Source organism: Balearica regulorum, chromosome 4 (genome assembly GCF_011004875.1).
Source record: "Balearica regulorum gibbericeps isolate bBalReg1 chromosome 4, bBalReg1.pri, whole genome shotgun sequence".
Taxonomy (NCBI): domain Eukaryota; kingdom Metazoa; phylum Chordata; class Aves; order Gruiformes; family Gruidae; genus Balearica; species Balearica regulorum.
In genome coordinates, this window is record NC_046187.1 from 68,080,664 (window position 1) to 68,089,566 (window position 8,903).

Genomic DNA, 8,903 nt, shown 5'->3' on the forward strand with positions numbered 1-8,903 from the left:
TATAATTCTCTTTCTTATGGCTTTATATCTAGGGAAATCTTTCAGACATAGAATATTTAGTTGTTACCTGTACAGAGCTGAGCATCAAAACCCCTTTCTTTATGAGATGCAATAATACGAATAGGAGATAGCAAAATAATAGTAAACTCATATCCTGAGGTTAGTATCAACTGAGTGAATTTCAAAGATACATTAAAAGTCCAGTTTGTTTTGTTTTTAAAAAAAGCTAGTAAATTCCTTGCAGTGTATCATGTCACGTGGATTTTACCATCTCTACCTAGAATCCAAATTTTAAATCAAGATTACTTGAGTCGGTATCAGCTATCGTGCAATACTAAACCCATTTATTCAATTCATTGTCCCCTTTCGTTTCCAACTCACAGTTGCCTGCAACATACATGCTTAAACTTGCAATCATAATTCATACGTCAACACATTTCCATGAACTAATCACAAATTATCAACTTCAGTTCTATAGGTCTGACCACAGGTAAGTTTTCCCTTTGTCCAACACACATTAGGGCTCAGATGGAGACTTTGAATGTGATTATAAGTGATAAGATACATAATGATAGCAATATTTTGTGTTTGAAAGGGCTTTTTTAGACTTGCATGCTTGTGAATACATTCGTGTTTAACTAAATTAGCATGAACCTATGGTGTGCATATAGTCCAATGCAACCTGGTCTAGTGGAGGGTGTCCCTGCCCATGGCAGGGGAGTTGGAACTAGATGGTCTTTGAGATCCCTTCCAGTCTGAATCATTCTGTGATTCTATATGCATATTGGGTTATTGAGTGTTTTTTTTAAAAAAATGTTTAGCATCTTTATTAACTTTAACTTTATTACCTAAAAATTAACTTGACACATATGAACTATAAACGTGTAAGTGAAGAGGATTTTAAAGGAATATTATCTGTAGGAGAAATATAACTGTGGGTTAGAATTTGCCTTGGAGAAGAATTTTACTTTAGTATAGCCAGAGTGGTCTTTCCCAGCTGATTCTTCAGGTGAGAAGGAAGGTGAAGTGCCTCCACAGCTTGAAACAACTTCCCAAAAGTTCTGTGGTAGCACTGTCAGAGAAGTCCGTTTCTCTGCGGTGCTTTGTGGACAGAGACGAAGGGGCAGTCGATCCGTGGGGAACAAGCCCACAGCCTCAATGCGTGGAAAGCTCTTGTGTCATCCACAGCTGCCACTGAGTTAGCTTGGCTACAGCAAGACTGCGAGCACAGCGCTGGAGGACAGTTGTGTGTGTTTTCAGCTTTGTGAATTCAGGGACCCTTCAGGGACCAGCCTGTGACCACTGGTGGACACGTGTCTCTGGAGCCCACTTATGGACTCAGTAAAGTATCTTCTTTCTCTTGTTCTTTACCAAAAGAACTAAACTAACTACCTATTGTGAATTCCGTTTCTGATAGTGTTAGGTTGGGCTAATTACTGATACTAATTATAGCAGAGAGCGTGAAGACATAGGTTTCCATATGAACATACCAAAACTATTACTAGACATCAAATAGAGAACGCTGCCTCAAAAGGAAAACTCCAGTACAATCAGGCAGCTCTAAAACTTTTCCACTGGCACTTATGTTACCTTCGTACATGACCTACAAAAAATAAAAGGCTATCCTTTCTGCCCATTCATATCCTAAAGATTGCACTTTTCTCACTGACTTGAACATAGGAAGCAAGGCAGATGTAAAGCTGGTAAAAATATGTAAATGTGACTGGTTTTATTTGAAAAAGGCCTCCTTATTCTGTAGGTTCTTTAAAAGCAGCAATAATCTTGCTTTTCATTTCAAAGGGCTAGTTTGCTTCTATGAAAATTTCTGTTTCTCATTTGGTTTATCACAATAATTTCTTATTTGCATGACAGGTTTTACAAGCAAAATAGTTGACTACAAAATACTAAAACTTCTGACAGCTTCTTATTAAAACAGTGTCAAATCCGGAACCCACTTGCTCAGCTTTTTCACCACCTTTCTCTCCCTGACTCACAGTGAATCACTGAAAACTAGTGCTAAGAAAGTGAATATAGATTTTAGCAGTTGTCCCAAAAATAGTTTTGAAGTGTTACTTCCAAATTGCTAACCATGCTAACCAGTCCATTTCTACACATTCATGTATTTCATTTGTACCTTGAAATCAAATTAGTGTAATCCTACAGATTCTCAGTCTTTATGTGAGATGATTTTGAAGCCATGTCCACACTCAGCTCTTGTCAAAATTTAGTGAAATCGGTAAAGGCTGTTCAATCAAAACAACCCTTTTATATTGAGACAGTCGTATTAGCACAAACATGGTCATAGCCTATTTGTTCACACTTGACTGAATTTATGACAGCTTAACTATTTTGAAAAGAAAATGTCTTTATGATAATATAACTGCATCCAGGCGAAGGGATTATGACAATTTAATTGGCCTTTTTGTTTGTTTGTTTGTTTGTTGCTGTTTTTTTCAGATTATTGATTTGGTCACATTGTTGGGTGCAAAAATTGAGTGTAGATCAGGCCTCAGATCATGCTCTTATTAGCAAACCAAACACTGGTTTTGTTTTTGTTGCTGACGTTGTTTGTTTTCATTGCTGTCTGAATGAGCCTTTTATGGTCTCTGCCTTTGCCTGGCTGACTGCACCCGATTGTATTTAATTACATTTACTCAGTAGTTTTAGCCGGGATCCCCGGCCATTACCTATCAAGTCCAATCACTATTATTTAAATCCAACGACTCAGAATCAGAGAATTTATCTTTTACGCAGTTATTGCCTAAACATCCAGCATAAACATGCAGAGATCTGGAGGACTTGTTCTGACTGTGCTGATTAAAGGCAAAGAGCAAGATGGATGGAGTCAGTTGTGATCAGCAGGCTACAGCGTCCTGCTGTGCTCCAGTCTCTGCCATTGTGCTGGGCTCTGGGTACCAGACTTGCCATGGTCCTCTCGGCTCTAAAAGGAAAGCTGGCTTTGTTTGCCTGTAAGCATCTGCAAACTGTTCTGACACATGATCTACCCTCTCAGCAAGGCCACTCATTAGGCTGATTATCACTTCAAAGTTTGTATTATCATCCATCTCTAAAGGCAATTAGGAATGGGTGGCTTTGAGTATCAGACACTGGGTGACACTAAGTGACTCATCTTTATTGATTCTTTTGTGAGCAGAGACAGTGATTGAGATGATAGGATTGCAGCCTACCTGCCCCTTTGACTGGTAAATACTGAAGAAAAACGGTGTGTAATTAACTGACAGTTAATATAGGTTCTGTTTAGTGTTCAGAAAGCACAATAGTGGAAGCTGCCCAAAAGGAACAAAGTAATGAAACTCCTTTGACAAGTTAAACTCTAAAGCCAACTGTGTAATTATCTGACAGTTAAAGGGGGGAGGGGAGGACTTGGTTTAGTATTTATGAGACCAAAGGAATTCCTGCGCCTGAACAATGGGCACAGTTACTGACAATAATCATAACAGCTACACAAAATATTTGTTTGTGCAAGTCTGGCTTTCAAGTGAGTAATGACTGGTTTCAGGGTCAGAGGGAGCCTTGCAGTTCAGTGCTGCGGTGCTGGTGTCACAGCTTCCTCCGTCCAGCCCCTGCGAGGGGAGCGAGCCGTCCGTGGGGCTGTGTTCTGCGCTGGTGGGGATACCGGCACATAAATTAGATTAACTAAGCTGCTGTTGAGAAATTCAAGCTTGTGTAAAAGGGCTACAGCCCGGTTTGCACCAAGAAATGTGTTGGCAAAACTTGGTCCACCCTGGCTGGCATTCACATGGAACGTAACGAACCTTTCACTTTTCCAGCACATTCCTTTGAACGCGGTGACACAAGCCTTCCGCCAGAACAAGTCGATCAACACCGAGGCAATTCAGAGGCACGCTTACTGGTCCTCCACTACAACACGATAAGCTATTCTCCATGTACGCACTCTCCCATGATGCAAATTCACTGTAGGAATAGCCTGCCTGGCAGCATTTTAAAAGGAGGGTTGCAGTAAACAAGGAAGAAAAAGTCAAATTCGTGTTCCAATGCTAACCAAACTATTTTAGAAACGGATATATGCTGTCATCTTCTGGAATGCACTAAGGAGAGAGCTATTGACTTTTAAAGTTCACAAAGAAGGATGTTGTGTTATTACTGGAATGAGCCTTCTGGTAGGTACTAAAGTCCAAAAGAGATGATCAGGGTGTGCTGTCGGAAATGTCAGTCTACTAACTATCATGGGGTGTCAGAGGAGGTCCTTTCAGAGCCTTTAGGGTGGCATTTTGTGGACTGAGGGCTGTTTAATATTACTTGTGATTTTGTCACCCTGGGAGTGTGGGGGCTTCTTTTTTAATTTGTATGAATTGTCAACAAATAAGTAAAACTTTAAGTTTCTTTGGGAACTGAGGATCTCAAAGTGCATGGCAGACTAAGTAAGCCTGAGCATGTCTCCATGAGATGGGCAAAGAAAGGGAAGCATATCAACCCTGCAAATTTTAAAAAGTGTATGCGTATACTAGACTAGGTAGCTTGTTGAAAGAACACTGCTGTGTGTTTTCCTTTCCTCTTCTCTTATGTTGACTTCCTGTTGACCTTTTCCATCCAACAGAGAAAGACTTTGGGGACACATAGAGATTATGGCTAGGACTTTTCATTTTGAGCTGTCTCTGATGTAAATAATTTCCCTACTGCTAGCGCTGATCATAATTTGTTGGACATGCTCATAACAGGGATGAAAAATGATCTGTGGAGTTTGTGGTGTTCGGTGAAGGCCCAGGCAAGGAAAGAATAAGGATGACTTATGGAGCTATGAGGTTAGATGCTGGGAGGCAAGGTAACTCGATGGAGAAGGGAATTCAGTTAAATGGGGTGGTTGAATCATCAAGCAATATCAGTATCTTGTGGCAGTGGGAGACCAGCAAGACTGTGTGGGCAGAGGTCTGAGGCACATACAGCTTATCTACGTTTAGTCATCATGGTAAATAATGAACTGAAGGTGGTATGGCTGTGTCAGCCAAGGACTAGCCAAACACTAGGAAAACATTACAACGGTGCATGGTCTTTCTGAAACCGCTGCAGAAGCAGAATATTGTACCAAGTTTGGATACTCATTCTCCCGAATGAAAATACTGACAAGTAAAAGTATAGAAAAGAGCTATAAAGATCTATGTGAAAGACTAAAAACCTTAATCTATTTAATTTATCTATAAGAATCTTACGACCATTCAAAACTATCCATTTAAATGGGACATATTAATCTATCAGACAAATACTTAACAAGGGTCAACATCTGGAAACTCAAACTTGACAAATTCACAATAAAACTAAACCCTACATTTTAGAAAATTGGAGCCATTAACCATTGGAAGAGGTTATTCAAGGGTGCAAGGTTATACAGGGGTGTTGTGGCTTGCTTTCTGGTTTTAAATCAACAAATCTGTCTTAATTAAAAAATAAGCCAGAAGGAATGAAAGAAGGACACCATAACAAAATTATCCAGCTTGTAGAATGAAGGGGCATTGACTAGGTAACTATATTTTTTCCTCTGGATTTCTATCTATAAGACGGTGAAGTAAAGACGAGCTGAGGAGAGAGTGAGAAGTGGGAAAGATATCTAGACTAGCAGCTTGCGGATGCTGCTGAAGCACAACAGATCTCCAAAATCCTGGCCCTGCCACTGCCAGCCTGCTGTGCCTTTGGCAAGTCATGATGTCCTGCAAATTTTTAATTCCCTAGGCATCCTTTGATTACCTTATCTACTTGAAATAAAGTCATAAGATAGCGCTGCTTCTGAACAAAACAGAGGCCAAATCTCAGATACAGGTATTATTGCAATACAGAACCAGAACAACGACGAAGGACTTTAACATGGTTAGCTTCTCCCTTCCAAATCACATCCCAGTCAGGCCTCTGAGTCTTCTTGTGAGAAACGTAGGATCTATTTCAAAGACTTGCACTGATACGACAGTTAAAACGCACCAGTATGAGAAATGCATAGTAGAGCAGAAAGTAATAGCAGCCACTGGAAGAATTGTCAGCAGGCAATAGTGTGACAAAGGGAGCTAACTATGTTAACTTTAATTGTGTTAGATTCTTTTAGTCTTCCCAAGACATTTTCTTACATTACAATAATGAGACATTTCAAATTCACATGATCTAAAGAATTTCCTTTGGACATGCTGTTATAGCTACCCTGTTCCAGAAAGTACACAGAAAAGTCAGACAAGAGGAAGGAAAAGATTCAAGCATAATGTTTGCTAATTCATTTTGACCTCCACTGCTCATTTGTAAAGTCCATTCTACTTTCTCTGTCTCTCACTTTTACCTTCTTTCTAATTTAATCTGATCCAAACAAATTATACCCGAACAGTCATTTTCGTTGGGGTCTTGTTCACTGAGATACTTAGCAAACAATCAACTGATGAACAAGATAAGGACAGCAAAAGAAAGATAAGCTTTTGTTTATATAGTGGAATCACAGATAAAGACCTAAGCAGGCCTGCACAAACTCAAGAACCAGTGATGATATCTTTTAAACTATGGTACTGTGGTTGCTTCCATTGCATTTATTTGCTATACATAATCGTAAAGACTAATTTACAAATAATTTTAAATGTACACTATCCCAACTGTTTTGTGGGGGGGGTTTGGGTGGGGTGTTTTTTTTGTTGTGGGTTTTTTTTGTTTGTTTGGTGTGGTTTTTTGTGGGTTTGTTTTTTTTTTTTTGTTCTCCTCTCGGTTGAAACTGAGGGTGAAAGTCTGACAAGTGGATTATTTGCTTTTGAACCTTTGTGGTTTTAGTCTGGAAAATACAAAGAAAAAAAAATCACCTGAACTGACAGAAAAAGAGGAAACAGAAAAGAAGACACTATGTGAAAGTTACAATATAGCAACCACTCCTCTCATTAGGACTTAGTTTTATTAGTGGTGTTGGAGAGCTGGTACCACGACTCTAAATGTAGTACCAGTTCTATGGATAAAAACACCGCCATGAGAGATAAGCTTTGCTTTCAAGTCAAATATTTCAAAGCACTTTATGAACATTAGCAAAATAAGCCTCATAGCTTTCCTGCAGAGTAGGTAGGAAAGATTAAGCCCTCCTCACAGATGGGCAAACTGAGTTACAAAGGTGACAGGCCTGAGGTGAAGTAGCAGGTCCATCAGGGTGGGGAATGAAAACCTGACCTCTGGACACATGCCTCTATTCCCTAGCCACGGGACTTGTACCTCTTCTGTAATAGTCCATCTAAAGTAACAGTCTCTAGATGAAACCCATAGAAAATTGCAGTCTCTGGAGAGATTTGTTTGGCACCTTTCATGAGCACTGCAGCCACACCATTATTTTTTAAAAGCATGCTCCCATTTAAAATACACTGAAAACTATAGCACTCATTTATTCTGTGAGAAAATAGATGTGTACAATTTGACTACACCAAATATTTAACTTGATGAATGAACGAAATATTTAATTTGATGAATGTGAACTTCACTAGCAAGTTTTGCTGAGAATATGTATTTAAATGTTGTTCTGCTGAACATATATACAATATATATATTTGCATTAAATGTTGCTGGAATATCTGTATTGTTATAAATATGGCCCCAAATGATATTTAAATATGAGCCTAATGATTTTTTTAGATATAAGGAACTTAGAACCTGAGCGTACAGTTTCTCCATGTCAGAGAAATGGCTTTTTGTGAATTTTTGTTGGGATGGCTTTGCATATGTGAGGAGACGTTTCTTTCCTTTAGTTTGTGTCATACAGAAGCTTTAAACTGCCACTTATACAATCATCACTGTGCGATGAGAAAACTGAAATTTCCTGCAGACAGCCTAAAGTGGATATACATGCCAAAACCTGTACTGGCTGAAGCCTTACGCTGGCTGCAAACACTTCACAATTACGGGGACACTCCCAGCCAAGGCACTGTCCCTGGACACAGGTGTTCACACGCTTCGTAAAGAACTGTGAAAAGAGATGTTGTGCTTGTCTGCTCTTACACCTCTTCAGATCAAAGCAGAAGCAGACATCAAAATTTCCCAATGTCTTGTGTGACAAAACTCAAGGATGGTAATGTAAAATTTGGCTGCCGGGGAGCAGATTGGTGTAACTGATCAATATTAGGTAAGAACAGAGAAACAAAGAAGAGGTTCAAGGCATCCTGAGGGGAAAAAGGTGGGGATTTGATGCAGTGGAATGAGGATAACTAACAAAGGATTCAAGGTGCCTGTGATGGATACCATGGTCAATACGGTGGATAACGACCGTAGCAGCAGTGTTTTCAATGGGCAGATGGTGCGTAGAACAGACTGGCCCAGCTGGGGACAGGAAAGGAGGAGAAAGAGCAGCAACTGGGTGAATGTTAGCAAAGGCAAACAGCAAGCAAGGAGGTGAAGGGAAGCGTGAGCCATCAGAAAAAGTCATGCTGTGGAAACGTTAGGGGGACAACAGTAATAAAGTTTATCTGTAGTTTGGATATTTGGAATGAAGGACAGGGATGAGCTGAGGAAGAAATGAAATTTGAAAGGAAAGAAAATAATTCTTAAATTAGATCTAGATCTGGCTCCAGGTTTCAAACATCCTCTAGTCTGGAGTTTTGGCTCAGCTCACAAAGGAAAGGGCCATTCAAGACTGGGTTCAGATTTCAGTCACACTAAAGATGCAAGGTTTTGGTTTGACACCATCTTAAAAGAAATCCCCGTATAAAACAGCTTGGAGTTAGGTCTATATAGAGGCCAAAATATAGAGTATTATGGTGATTGATATTTGTTTGGGAGTCAAATTTGTTCTGGATGAAAAAGCCAGGGAAAGGGTTCCTCTTCTCTGATTCACTGAACAGAAGGTAATTGAAAGATCTCTTTATGGCAGGATTTACGACCCCTGAGCCTCAGTCGTTTTGAGCTAAATAATAATGCATTTGCATCGTAAG